The sequence below is a fragment of the Benincasa hispida genome, chromosome 5 (genome assembly GCF_027475165.1).
Source record: "Benincasa hispida cultivar pf3 chromosome 5, pf3_genome.v1.1, whole genome shotgun sequence".
Classification (NCBI taxonomy): domain Eukaryota; kingdom Viridiplantae; phylum Streptophyta; class Magnoliopsida; order Cucurbitales; family Cucurbitaceae; genus Benincasa; species Benincasa hispida.
The window spans coordinates 41126384-41142868 of record NC_143482.1 but is presented as its reverse complement, the minus strand read 5'-3'; positions in this window follow the sequence as shown (position 1 = coordinate 41142868).

Below are 16485 nucleotides of genomic sequence, written 5' to 3'. Positions count from 1 at the left end.
TTTGAGTAAGACCAACTGAAACAATAAACAACAAAAAATATACCCACAATTTCACTTTTCACAATTTCACATATGTGGTGGGCCTCTTTTACAAGATACCTCACACAACATTGATGTCTAGGTTTTAGGCAAAGACGCCAATTATAAATGGTACTCTCAATGTAGTAATCAAAGTATTGACAATAAACTCTGTCAAAAAATAGCCTTTCTTTGGATCGACTAATTTTCACACGGGCAATCCTTATAATTGTAGCATACTCATTACCACCTGCATACCCACAATTTTGCCAAATAATTTTCTTCCTTTGGGCCGATAATCATTCACATAAATTAATGAATATGTACATCTTATATTTTAGAATTAAACTAATTTAGATAACATAGGCTACTTGGTAACATATTATTTTGACCAATTCAATCTAAAATATAAGACACAATAATATATAATATTATTGGATAAAAATAAAGGAGGAAGAATAATAATTAATATTTACCAAAATTCACTTAATAATTGCATACATATAATACAATTAAAGCAACATAAACATGTGAATATCATCAATCAAATTAAATTTAGATTCACGAAAATATCAATCAAATTTAAATTTAAATTTAGTTTTACTAAATTCGTTGAATGAAACCTATTTAACTCTAATTAGGGCTTCAAAAAGTCCCAATTTCCGGCTAACATTTGCAATAATTGCGCCTAGGCAAAACAAATTCAATTCCAACGGAATCCATGATGTACAAACAATGACAGATAGATAACCATAAATATTAAATGACGCACAAAATATGACGAAAGTAGCACCCTGTACAAAAATCTCTTGATTATGCACTCTGAATCTCAGTTTTCACTTCTAATTTGAGTCTTTTTCACAGGAGAAATTGCCACGAACGAAACGAACCTACAAGACTCGATTTATAAACGATTTGCCCAAAATAGGGTCCAAATAAAGATCAAATCATCATTGAATCGTAAATCTATGATGCCAAAACCTAAAAACATCTCTTATACAAACCTCAACTTTTCTTTACCGAATAATTGAATCATAAACAACAGTAAACGATAAAAAAAATCTGACAATCTAATGTGAAATTCATGCTTTGATACCACTTGCTAGCATAAATACTTTGGATCTATATTAAATAGATTAACCCTAGGATCATTCATACTAAATTACCTAGAACAAATAACATACTGAATTCCATTGAGATTGATGATAGTTTCAAGATGAGAATAACTTTAAGATGACTATAGTCTTTCTCAACCAAAACTCCAAATGCCCTTAGTAGGATCTCTCTATAGATGAGATTCAAGAAAGACTGAGTGTTTATTATTTTGATATATTAGAAACCATAGCCCTAAGATCTTTTTATATACTAGTTCAATTAGGGTTTCCATTAAACTCTAATTAACTAGCAATAAACTTCTACCCATTAAGTCCATACTCAATTAGGAATATAGGGTCTTAATTAATTAGATCACATAATAGGATCCAATCTAATAAAATAACCCAATGTAATAAAATATTAGTCCACATACATAGCCTATATTCTAATTATACATATTATTATTTAAATACATCAAACATTATTTATTTATTTATTTTTCCCAATTAGAAAATCTTAAGCTCTATTCTCTATCAATTTGGACTATCATCTTTTTATATGTTGTACTAATAGTCTTTTTAAAGTTCATCACACTAATGTTATATTGATTAACATTGTAGCTACCTAATAAAGGATATGACATAGGAAAGACGTTGTTACTTGTAACAACCAAAATTAATCTAATATAATTCCAAGAAAATCCATAAATTAAAAAAAAAAAAAAAAAGATTTAACAAAAGTTCATAAAGATATCAAGTCCGGATGAATTTAGAGTTTTGCTTTTCATCATAAAAGTTGAAGTTTGTTCTATAAGTGCACAAATCCGATCATCCACTTCTTACTTTTTTCTATTTTGTTTATTTTATATGGTTGGAAAATAGAAGAAAAAGAGATATTATATATATATATATATATATATTTATAGACCCCTAAATAGGTTACAAAACTTTTGGACTTCAACCTTTCAAATCTTATTATTATTTTTTACAAAATGTAAATCATAATTTTTTCACATTGATTTCAGTAATTAAATATGTAATTTAAGCCTCAATTTTTAACATTAATTTCAATAAATTAATATATAATTTAAGCCATTTTATATTCTACCTTTTCACATTATTTTCAATTCAACTTAGTACAAATATAAATGTCATCATTTGTAAGTTTAGAAATTTAGAAATACGAAGAATAATTACCATTATTTATTGACAGGTTTGTTAACGTGCAATTTTGTCTCTTTTCTTTTTTTCCTGATTCAAATGTAATTGTTTTAGAAAGCAATTGTTTATGTTTAATGTTAATGGCATTTTTGGTGAATGTTGAAATTAAAGTGAGGTTATAGTTGTCCAAAAAGAAATTTCATAGATGGTATTTGAGTGAAAATTCAACTTTAAAAATTTAAAAAACAAGAGTGAACCAATCTTTGGTTGGAGAATCTCACATTGAAAAATTTTGTCTTGAAAGTCTCCCTTATGTACTTCAATCTTGAGTTTTGAATTTGGGCCCTAAGGGGTACCTATGTTTTGGAGGGAGTGAGGAGATAGACCAGTATGGGTTTGGTGCATGTGTAATTATTAATTTTAATAAAAGTATTATTATTTATTATTTTTAACCAAAAGAAAAGGTCCTCCCCGTTCGCACTCATCTGCTTCGTCCGCACAAGCTATTCGTCCATGCACGTTCTGAGGCTCACCGCCTATTTCGCTCCCTACTGTTCCACACTGAAGGCCTATAAAAGGTGTGGCCTTCAGCAGTTCGAAAATACAACTCTTTTCATTCACTCGATTCCAGTTTTCCTCTCCTACTCTTCCATTTTAGTTTTCTGAGTGGTGCATTTCCGATCAGGTTTTTTTGTCTGTTTTATCGTAGGGACAACGTCGCGTTTTTCAAACCAATGTGGGTTCGGTGCGTGTGTGTGATTATTAATTTTAATAAAAATATTATTATTTATTTTTTTAACCGAAAAAAGAAACAAAAGAAAAGGTCCTCCCCATTCGCAACCATCCGCTTCGTCTGCACAAGCAATTCGTCCATGCACATTCTAAGGCTCACCGCCTATTTCGCTCCCTACTGTTGCATGCTGATGGCCTATAAAAGGTGTGGCCTTCAGCAGTTCGAAAATACAACTCTTTTCATTCACTCCATTCCAGTTTTCCTCTCCTAACTCTTCCATTTTAGTTTTCCGAATAGTGGGTTAGAAAGAGTGTGTGTTTCGTTTGGTAATGGTGCATTTCCGATCGGGTTTCTTTTGTTGTTTTATCCTGGGAACGACGTGGTGTTTTTCAGACCTGCTTGCACACTTGGGCAGAGCCGCGAAACGTCTTAAAGAGAGCGAGCTCCACAACTCAGCCTATAATGAGTTTCTGTTTTGCAGGTTTTGCTCTTTGCTTGATAGCCGTGTCTTGACCATTTGTTGTTTGTCATTCTAAGGATCCTGCCGTTTGTAATAGTATATTTTTAATATAGTGTATATATAATATTAACATACATGTTGATATATACTTATGAGGGTGTGTGTTCCGGTCGATAACGGTACATTTCTGATCGGGTTTCTTTGGCTGTTTTATCCTGGGGACGACGTGGTGTTTTTCAGACCTACTTGCACATTTGGGCTGAGCCGCGAAACATCTTAAAGAGAGCGAGCTCCGCGATTCAGCCTATAATGAGTTTTTGTTTTGCAGGTTTTTGCTCTTTGCTTGACAATCGTGTCTTGATCGTTTGCTGTTTGTCGTTCTGAGGGTCCTGCCATTTCTAATAGTATCTTTTTTAATATAGTGTAAATATAATATTAACATACATGTTGATATACACTTATGAGGATAAAATTTGAATAATAAAAAATGAAAAATTGATCTTATATGTTTTTGTGCTAGCTATAATATTACAAATTTCAAAAAATCCATGGCTAGATTTGCAAATTTAAGAATGATTTTTACTTTTTACCTGTCATTAATTTGTAACATCAGTTTCAAAGACCAAATTATATATATAAAAGATACATTTGAAATTTGTACTTTGTGTCAAAAATACCTCTTAACTATTAAATATTTTAATAATACCTTTAAACTTAAAAAAATTAAAAAATATCTTTACTATTAATTTTGGATGGAAACCACTAATATGTTATTTCAAAAATACACATAGTTTCAAAAGTTTCAATAATGCACCCAAAGTTTAAAAAAGTTCAAAAATATATCATGGTTAGTTTATGGGACAAGAACCATTAATGTCTAGTTTAAAAAAGTCTTGAACTTTTAAAAGTTCCATTAATACTCTTAGCTCTAAAAAAAAGGTTTGAAAATGCTTATAGTGTTAGAACAATGATCAATTTATTTAAATATATCTTGATCAGTTGGAAAAGAACTAATTTTAAAATAACTTATATCAATATACTCTCATATTTTATATAGATACTCCCATTTTCACCTATTTGTAAAGTTCCTACACTAATTTTCTTCAATTAAATATTAACCAAAACTTCAAGTTGAAGCATAAAATATCCCACACAGATTCTCACAAAATTTCAAAATCAAAATCTTCCATCAAACTCAGCAAAAGGATAAATAACCAAATACAAAAAGGACCGATAAAGAAATATGATCTTCATCAATACAAATTTAGATACAACAATGGATCAACAAAGTCTTCATCACTACAAATTTAGTAATACACATTTTCTTCTCTTCTTTCCTACTAAACTGTCCTGGAAACTTTAATCCAAATCTTATTGTGTCTCTAATTCTCAGTGTGTCTCCCTTTTTGTGTATTAAACTCAAATGGTGTATCAATACACATTCAACTACCTAACGTACAAAAACTTATTAAAATGTTTAAGTCTTAATTAAAGTCCTATGGTAGTTCCATTATCCTCTCTCTTCTTGCTATAGTTTATATACTTTAATGGAAGGGAACATTTTTTTTAGATAAACAAAGGTCAAACAGTTAACATGAAGCAACAAAAATAATAACAAGAAGAGAATCAAGGAGTGGGGAAAACGAGGAAGGGGAGTAAGGGTGTGTTGACGAAGAGATTGGAGAAAATGAGGAAAAATAGAAGTGTTAGGTAATAGATTGAAGTAGGCCGAGAGAGAGAATGAAAGAGGGATGTGATGGGATATAGATAAACTGTAATGGCATGTTTTACTTTTTTTTAAGATGAGAATACTAATGCAACGTTTGAAAGCTTAGAGGTATTTTTGCAATGAATTATTAACATTTTCAATTCATACACTAACAATAGGGTTTTTTTTTTTTTTTTAATTTTTCATTAAGTTGAATGATATTTGAGTATTTTTGAAACATAGTAATAGTTTCTATTCAAAACTAATGATTATGATATTTCTAAACTTTTTTTTTTATAGTTCATAGATATTTTTGAAATATTTGAAAGTTCAGAAATATTCTTGATACAAAGTACAAAGTTCAAGGACATTTTCTAAAATTTAGCCTATTTACTAATGATGACTGGAAATATTGTATTGTATTTTTTTTTTTTAAAGATGTTTTGTAATTTTTTATGGTTTAAGTAGGGATGTACTTTTGAGGTAGTATTTATAGGCTTAATTTTCAAAAAAAAAATAATAATTAGCAAACAAGGCATAATTTTTTTGTTTTTTTGGGTAAACACTTTTTAGATTTATTGGAGAGTCTAGAGGGAAGCATTTGAAAATTAATAAAGAAAGAGATGTCAAGAAGGAAGCTTAATTTGGGTAAAAAGTGTACTCATTTGTGATTGAATGTCTAACAAAATTTTATGATCATCAACACTGATTCTTAAAGCCCTAACTATTTTGTTTTTTTTCTGTTTTTAAAAATTAAGTCATATTACTTTTATCTCCAAATTTCGTTTTTTATTATCTACTTTTTATCAATGGTTTAAAAAACTAAACCAAATTTAAACATCTAAAAAAAGTAGCTTTCAAAAAAAAAAAAAAAATTTGAAATTTCGATAAAAATTCAACCATTGTGTACTTAAGAAAGATGCAGAATTGTGAATGAAATAAATTTAATTTTCAAAAACAAACATTAAAAATCGAATGGTTTCTCAACGAGACTAATATTTTCAAATTAGATTTTACCATCCTTTTTAACATCAATTTCTTAACGATAACACCTAACAAAATATACCATACATATACAAAAATAATAATAATAATAATTCTTATATTTGGACCAAAAAATTTGTAAAGCACTTTTATTTTATATAGAACTAACAAATAAAAAATCACAAAGTCAAACTTATGTCGATAAGTTTTTAGTCACGGGCGTTATTTTATCGATCAAGCATGTCAAATTAATGAAATGTGACATGACCCACAAAAATTAGATACATGCTTGTGTTTGTATATATGTATATATATACTCAATAGAAAACAAAGAAATGATGCATAAATATCAAGGTTGGTTAGGTAGGATTTTTGGAAAATCAATATATATAAATGCTTCCTTTAGGGTTGAAAAAGGCTTAGGTTTGAAATAGGACAAAAGAGATCAAAGCTGCATGAGACAGGATGATGATAAGGTGTAATGGTGATGGGCAATCTGATCCAAAGTACACAGAAAGGGATGGAACAATTGCTATATTTTTTTATATATCTATATAGCTATAATTTAATTTTGGAAAAATATATTAAAAAATATGAATAAATTGTACCATTTTCATTGTATTATTGTATAATTTGTAGCCAAATATTTAAACCCCTTTTTATATATGTTATTTGGCAATGTTAATGTTCTTTTCAAAAAAAGAATGGCAATATTAATGTGACTTTGGTATTAAAATAATGGTTTGAACAAATGCAGTTTCAAGTTTTAAATAAGAAATTTATAAAAATAGAAAAATAAAAAATATATATATTTATATAAACAGAAAATTTTAGTTTTACTAATAGAAATTTATGGAAGTCTATTCGAATATTTTTTTATTATTTTTATAAATAATTTGATTTTTTTTATCGGTGAAAATTTCTCAATTAAATATAAGTTAATAATGAAGATGTCTCTTCGTGAAAATATTTTTGTGAAAATATAGGAATAAATTATGACTTTTAATGACTGAAATTCATGACCAAGATATTAAGAATCAAACAAAAAACAAATATCTTTTTTTGCAAAGAAAAGAAAAACAATAATGAAAGTGGGGCAATGATTGAAGAGTAATACAGACAAAATTTCAATAAACTATCAATAAAATGAAATTTTATTTTATTGAATTTTTTTAGTTTTGAATATTGGTGTGATTCTTTTCTTTCCATTTTTTTATAATGATTTCGTCTTCCTTCCGAAATCATTGGAATATTTAACCAAAATTTGAAAATAAAACAAGTTTTTAAAAATTATTCTTCCAAATTTTGAAAAATTCGTCTTAGATTTTAAAAATATTAATAAAAAATAGATAATAAAACAAAAAATCAATTAATAGAAGTAGGTTGATAAATTAATTATATATTTTTTTATAAAACAGAAAACCAAAAATTAATCATTTCAAAATTATATATTGGAATTTGACTGATCGGAGGATGTTAATCTCCTCAATGAGTACTCGAAGTCTCGATTGATTTGAAGTCTGTTTTCTTCTTTCATGTGAAATAATCCCACAATTTTCAAATTCATTTCTTTGCGAGGAAGGCAATGGGGAGAATACTTCTGTTCTTTTTACTTATTCGAAGTGGTTTGTTTTGTGTTTGTCAAATAATTCAAATATCAAAACAAAATTTCAAAACACTTTTTTTGTTTAAAATTAAACTGATAGTTAATGTACTGTTTCTCTTATGAGTTTTTTTTCTTTTTTTTTTTTTTAAATCCTATTTTGGTCCTTCAACTCTAAAACTTGTTCTATTTTTGTCCTTACAATTTTAAAAACGTATATTCTAGTCCCTAAAGTTTTAAAAAAAAATGCTTACTTTGGTCCTTACTATTTAAATTCTATTAACTCTTAAAACAAGACAATAAAATGACTTGTATTTTTAGATGACCAGGCTAACTAATATGTTAATCACACTAAAACATGTAGGTTTCAATTTTGAATTAGGTGGTAAACCAATTTTCTCTAGAACTCAAAAGTCATTCTGCATTCAAGATTTTGGTTGTTTAGTATTTTGTTGCATTGTTCTTAGCATTTTACTCCACCTTCATTTTGCTCAATACATGCTAGATGCAATTTCATCTAAGAGTTGCATTTCATCTAAGAGTTAACAAAATCTTAACAGTATTAACAAAATCTTAACCGTATTGATCAAAATAAACACTTTTTAAATGTCCAGAAACTAAAACGATCGTTTTAAAAGTTTAAGAACCAAAATAGAACAAGATTCAATGTTTAGGAACCAAAATAGGATTTAAATCCTTTTTTTATCTACTTTCTAAAATATTTTTAAAATTTAAGTCAAATTTAAAAACTAAAAAATATATAGATTTTTAAAAAGTAATGTTTTTGTGTTTAGATTTTGATTAACAATTCAAATATTTCTTTGATAGAACTAATAGTAAAGATCACACAAAAGAAATTATGGTGAGAAAACAAAACACAATTTCAAAACAGAAGACTTGAAAGCTATGAAGCATAGACACAGATACGACTACACGATATGGATAAGATCGGATACGGTGATTCGTCAATTTCTAAAAAACTAAGATACGGATACGTCTAAGGATACGCCATTTTTTATATATATTTTTAATATATATATATTTTAAAAATGAGGATACTGATATATTGAATATACATTTTTTTTTAAAAAAAATATAGAATATAGATAAATTTAACATATAAGTTAATAACATTAGCACAAAATAGAATATAAATACTGAAATACAATACAAAAAAAAAAAAAAAGCAACATCTAAGATGTTGAAATACAATAGTTAATAAAATGCAATAGAAAAGTGACTCATATTGCAAAGAAGAAGATTAGATAGAGAAGTATGAAGATAAACAAATGACTCAAATGTGAAGATGGAGATTAGATGATTCTAGTCTAGGGTTTGGTCCGTTATTTTTATTATTATTATTTTTTATATATATAGTTTTGGACTCAAATAGTGAACTTCTTAAATAGATTGCCTAATTTTATATTAGAAAAAATTAGATAAGTTACTAGTCATTTTTCTTTAAAAAAAATTAGGCATAGAAATAGATACGTCAAATCGCATGTATCTATCTGAAAATATAGATACGTCAAATCGCGTGTCAGATACGTATCATCCAATACATATCTGATACTGATTTTTTGCCTCACATGAAGTATCTATGCTTCATAGCTTGAAAGGAAATCATTATCCAATAAAGTCTAAACTTTTAGTACTTTTCTTAAAAAAAAAAAAAATCTAAACTTTTATCGTTTTCAAAAAAATAAACAAATAAAAAAAACTAAACTTTTAGAACTTTTCTATTGGACACCATTGTTTCTTTTCTTCTTCTTTTTTTTTTTTTCAATATATGGATCAAAGATTAACTTTCAACATCGAGATTTATATTACGTACTTAATGCAGTATTCTTATTTTGGTCATTGAACTCTCAACTGAAACAAATGGTAAAATAAAAACCAGATTAAAACATTATCTACAAATCAATAAAAACACACACAAATTAAGGGTATGTTTGGTATACATTTTCAATTGTTTAATAAGTCATTTTTGGAAGAAATTAAAGCGTTTAACAACTACTATTTAAAAAAGCTTTTCAAGTGTATTTTAATTCATTTTTCTCAAAAATGTTTGAATAAAAATGAGGTTTTTGAAAAAACATATGTTTTTCTCAAATCAATTTAAACGGACCCTAAATGAATAAGTTAGCCAAAATTATGCCACACTAGAATAATACACCAATCCAACCTAACTAAAAAACTGAGCAAGTAAAAAAGATGCATAAACTCGATAACCAAATTAAAGATCAAATCTAGCTTTACCATGGAAAATCTCAACGTGACCAGAAGAACCAATACCTATAAAATTGATATATCATCTCAGTACTTGAGAGGACGCTCATAATTACTTACCAAACAAAGATTGATTTTTCGTTAAATTTAACCGTTATTTGTTTGATTTTAGAGTTTAAAGTAGATAAAAGTTTTCAAGTTAAAGATCTCGTTTGATAATAATTTAGGTTTCATTTGATATCTATTTGATTTTTTGTTTTTGTTTTGGAAAATTAAGCCTACTTCATCAATATTTTTTTATAATGATTTGCATCTTTGTTAAGTACGATAGTTGAATTCTTAGCTAAATTTCAAAAATGAAAACAACTTTTTGAAAGTTAGTTTTTTTAGTTCTCAAAATTTGGCTTAGTTTTTTAAACCACCATTGGTAAAAAGTAGATAACAAAGAAATTTGGAGGTGCAGAGCTGGTGTCCATAGACTTAATTTTCAAAAACAAAATTATAACCAAACGGGTCCTTATTTTTTTTATTTCTAGTTTTTGAAAATTAAGTCTATAAACATCCATCCACCTCTAAATTCTTGCTTTTTTTTTATCTACTTTTTATCAATATTTTCAAAATCCAAACCGATTTTTGAAAACTTAAAAAATAGTTTTGATTTAGAATTTGGCTATGACTTTAACTATTATAATTAAGAAACTGAAAAGAAATAGACTTTATTTTTATGGTTGTTTTCAAATAAAAGAAAATGAGCCAACTTACTTATAAATATAACAAAATGTCACTATGTATCAGTGATAGACCACGATAGACCGTGATAGATTTCTTTCACTAGACTTGGTCTATCCCTCAGTGATAGAAATCTATTGTAGTCTATTGCGGTATATAAACAGTGATATTTTGTTATACTTGAAAATATTTTAGTTGTTTTACCATTTAAAATAATTATCTTAATTTTTAAAAATAAAAAATAAAATTATTACCAAACGGAACCATAATATCTGAAGCTTTATACCAAATAAGAGTAGATCCAAAATTTAAAAAGGAGAAAAAAAAAAAAAAAGACAAACATAGTAATATTTAAATGTAAACGTGTTGGTCAGAGAAAAGATAGAAATGCAATGCATATAAGAAAGAATAAGATTGGACAGAAAGAGTAAAAGAAGTATGGAAGAGACATGTATTGCCTTTAGAACCACCGCCAAAGTCACAACCATGATTCATTTTTTTATGTATTTTTGGATGCCAAAGGCAAAGGCTAATGCAACATTTCAGCAGCTGTTTGGTTGTGTGTTGTTTGTGTTTATGGTGACAAAACCCTTGAACCCCATGGGGGACATATTGCCACCAAATTGCCTATTGCCAATTGCATCCCTGCCATTTGCAGGCCCTCTCCCATAACTTTCCTCTGCTTCATCTCTGTCTTGTACTGCCACGTTCCAGCTGCTTACCACCAAAAAAAAAACCTAGCTAGGGTTTTTAATGTCTCCAATCTAATTATATGTTCTTAGGATCTCCTACATTGAAAAGATGAGGTGGCTTCCGGTTTTTATAATGTACGTAAGTTATTTCATTTATTGCCACTTTTAGTTTTGAGATGGAGTCTAAACGGATATTTAGACATAAAGAAGTATCATTTTAAAGAACTATATTGAGGATCTTCCACATTGAAAAGATGTGGTCACCTCACACTGTCTTTATGATATAGATGAGTTACTACTCAAATATATATTTTTATTAGAGGGATTTTTTTTTCTACGTTTATTTCGTTGGGAAAAAACCTCCCATTACTATTACAAGAATAAGCATAGCAATAAAATTAGGAACACAAGAATTAAGTTACAATCACACAGAATATTGCTCCCTTTGAACTCAATTATAAGAGCACATTCCCAAAACATTATACCACTCACACAACTAATCAACTATATCAAGCTTAAAGTGCTTCGAGTTGAGATGATTAGAAACCAAAGGCATGGACTTCTTTTATATTGTTTTGAGTCCATTTTACTTTCTTGCACTTTTTAAATGTGGGACAACTATTTTTCTAATATTTTGCCAAGAACCTATAAATTTAAGCGTCAAAGTGAGTTTGTATATGTTTTATTGATGTTGATAAGATATTCAATATTAAAACGAGCTACGATATATGGTTCATCAAAGGCATTAATCAAAACTATAGAAAATCTCAGTATACTAAAACGGAGAAGATTAGAATTTGTTAAAAGGCCAAATAAATGAAATTTAATATTATTAATTGATGTGAAAATAATATTTTATAGGGGTTCGAATTCTCAGCATCTCCAGTTCTAATAACCAATCAATCCAAAAGTATGAACAGTGAGATTATAGATATTTAGTATCATATCAACACTCTAATAAAACAAAAATAGTGAAAATTGGAGAATTAAAGAATAAAAGTGTTGCAATAAAAATGTTGAGGGAGGAAACTTCTAAAAGAAAGCCTATGCTTCAGGCTCTTGTGCTCATCCATTGATCAGATCAATTAACATAGTAATTTGAGTGTGATGCTTTCAAACTTTCTAATGAAATCAAAGAAGTTGTAGACTCAGCTTTATGCAATATTGGTAAACCTCTAGAAATATGATTTTAATAACAACAAAAAACGATAAAATTGTTGCATGATTTTTACATCATACAAAACTAGAAAGGTATGATTTTAAGTTTTAGTATATTGAACTTAGTGAAAGTATTGTCCACATGATTGGTTTATTTGTTTAAGAGTACCATAGTTACTAACACCTAATTTTATTTGGATAACCTAAAATTAAAGAAGAGTTGGTCAAAATCTAATCCTAAAACTATTTAAGTGGACAAAAATCTAATCCTAAAACTATTTAAGTGGACAAACAAGAGGATATATATGTTATTTGGACCCATACAATAATCTAGAAGAAAGTGCTTTACCCAATCAATCCACAAATTCATACATAGAACAATAGACCAGATTCATACATAGAAAAACACAAGGTAAGAGATGTCAAAGAAGTTATTAATCTGATCTTTCAAGTTCAATTAATACTTTTGCCCTATTAAAACCTAAACGTGCCTATCTAGATTTTCTGTAGAACAAGTACAATTGTAAATTAAAATTCTTTAAAGATGACTTTTCTATTGTTACAAGATTGACAAACAAAAAATGCAAAAAACGTAAAATATAGAAGATTGACACAGAGATATATGTGGTTTACTAACAGTGTATTAGCTACATCCACGAGAAAGAGAGAAAACAATTTTATTAGAGAGAATGATATAAAATACAAAATGAATGGCGCCTCGTGCACTTCTCTAAACCCTATGGTCATAACTTTAAATAACCACAAATAATTAAATATGCTAAATACGGATTCAACTTAGTACACTCGTACTAGGTCGTTCGAAGCACCAAATAACAGATTCAAGGCATTCGACCAATAAATCTGAACCTTTACTTGAATTTTCTCACATGTAATAGACGCATTAGATGCAACATAAACAACATTGCTAACATATCACGATTTCTCCATCATGCCTCAAGATGTCCTAGAAGGGACCACTAACAATTTAGAACAATCAGCAAGTCCAAACAATGTTGGAACTTGCCATGTCGAACCGGCTTTGTGAACATATTAGTAGGATTATCAATAGTATTAATTTTCGTCACCTTAAACCTCTGCTTAGTTCTCGAGAAGTGATATCCTAAGTCTATGCGCTCGATCCTCTCATGATGAACTTGGTTCTTGGCTAGGCATATTGCATTCAAACTATCACAATATTCCATAGTCTGATCATGATATAATCCAAGATCACCAACAAGCCCTCTCAACCAAATTCCCTCTTTAGCAGCTTCTATCAAAGCCATGCACTTTGCTTCAGTAGTAGACAAAGTAACTGTGGGTTGTAAGGTTGTCTTTCAACTAACAACAGAACCACCAAAAGTGAACACATAACCAGTCATAAACCTTTTACTGTCACATCTCTAGCATAATTGGAATCAAAATCTTCGATCACCAAACACTTTGTATAATTTCCATAAACGAGACTAACATCAGACGTATCTCTAAGATAATGAAAAATATTTTTAACAACTTGACAATGTTCCTTTCTAGGTTAGCCTATGAACCGTCTAACAATAGATATTAGTCCTAGTACAAACCATAGAATACATCAAACTTCCCATTGCACTCGCATACGACACTCAAGACATATATTCTTTCTCAACTTCAGACTGTGGAGAAAATACATAAGACAAATGTGCATTTGCAATACTGGGAGTATCTATAAGCTCAGTTGATGACATATCATACCTTGATAATATTTTCTAAATATAGTCTTTATGTGATAGGAAAAACGTGTTTTGATCTCTGTCCCTATAGATCCACCAAATTTTTTTTAGGGCCACCCAAATCCTTTACATCAAACTCAACACTGAGAAGATTCTTCAACTTTTGAATATCAAGCTTGGACTTAGCAGCTCTGAGCATATCATCTACATATAGAAGCAAATAAACCATCGAACCATCATCGACTTTGTTGTGATATGCACAAAACCTTATGTACTTTTATTATAACTAAATCCAACCATTTAGCTACCAAACCACTTGTACCATTGCCTTGGAGACTACTTTAGTCCATAGAAAGACTTCTTTAACTTCCAAATATAATCTTCTTTGCTGGACATTGGAACCCATCTGGCTGGGTCATATAAATCTATTCTTCTAACTCTCCATGTAAAAAAGTTTTCTTCACATCTAGTTGCTCAAGTTCCAAATTCTAATGTGATACCATAGCTAGTTACACCCTAGTAGAAGTATGTCTGACTACTAGAGAGATCTCATTATAATAAACTCCTCCTCGTTATGTGAACCCTCTAACAACAATTCGAGCTTTTTACTTAATACTCTCTATAGTTGAGATTCCTTCTTTTTTTCTTGAAGGTCCATTTACAAGTGACAATTTTTCTCTCCTTAGGCTATTTAACGAACTCCCAAGTTAGATTTTCATCAAGGGATTTCATCTCATCCTCCATAGTAGCAAGCCATTGAGTAGACTCACAACATAAAATAGCTTCTTTATACGTGGATGACTCATAAGAATCACCTCTTCAGCAACCTATAATGGAAAAATTCACTATATCTTCAAAACTATACCTCTTTGGAGGCCCAACACCAACTCTTTTAATTCTATCACGAGCTAATTGACTGATATACTTATGGACTAAAATTATTAGGCACAAAATGTTGGAACATGCACATGCACAGCGGAAGTAAAATAGATATTTAGTACTCTAATTATGCTAATTTATAAGGAATATGTTGGGAACGTCCTAGAACTCACAGTTCGTAAATTTTGTGTTAAACATTCTATTTATCAATAAAAGTTGTTGATTTTGCATTCTATCATGAAAATCCAATAAACATATCCATGGCTATAGTATGAATACTTTAACTTTATGTGGTGACATAAACCAGATCAAGTTAATATTATATAGCCTAAATGGTCTATAAGTATATGGATGAAATTGGGTATCTCATCTTGGTAACACTATTGGATGTGACCCATTTTGTATAGGTAATACAGATGACGTGATCCACAGGTCATTCATGTAGAGACATGTGAGTGGAGCATCCTATGCAATGAGTTTGCATATAGACTGGACCACGAAATAGTCACTTTTTCTTTATAACGACCATTTACTGTTAAAACTGACTATTTCATACTTAAGTAACCTAGGATTACTCGATCTTAATCCTGAGCTACCTATGAACTCATGTTTATTCGAGATTATCCTTTGATCTGCATGGATAAGAGTAGTACAATAGTACTGCTCAATAAGCCTTCCATTTTGGGGATAAGACTAGATGGATAGCTGGGGACATAGCCCTATAAGATGGAATTCACTCCTACCTATTTTAGGGTTAGCAGATATGTTGTTCTCTTAAGTGCTAATTCCAAGGCTTAAATAATCAGGGCCCTGCCTTCTCATGATAGAGAAGGTCATGATTCGTAAGTAGTATTATGAATAAAAAATTATTCATTAGAAGGTCAATGGGTACTTAAGGAACAAGATGTATTTACAGGGGTAAAACGGTAATTTTGACCTTGTTGTAATTACGAACAATCTGTGAAGGATCGACTTACTAATTATGGTTTATATGGATATAAATATATCTACAGTGAGGAGAGTGCAACTTTCGAGTTATAGTGGTGTGTCTTGATAGTTAACAAATAGTAATTAATTCGATTAAAGAGTTTTAACGAATTAATTACAGATCATTGGAGTTCATGATCTGTAAGTCCATTAGGTCCCTCTACTAGCTCATTAAAATGGAATAACAAATTAAGTATTGATGTATGAAATTAGGGTTATGAATTTGAAATATTCAAATTCAGAGGGGTTTTCAATTGATTGTATATGATACAATTATAAACGTTTAATTTAATTGAAATTAAACTAAATTGGAAAATCAATTAATATTTAAATTATGATTTAAA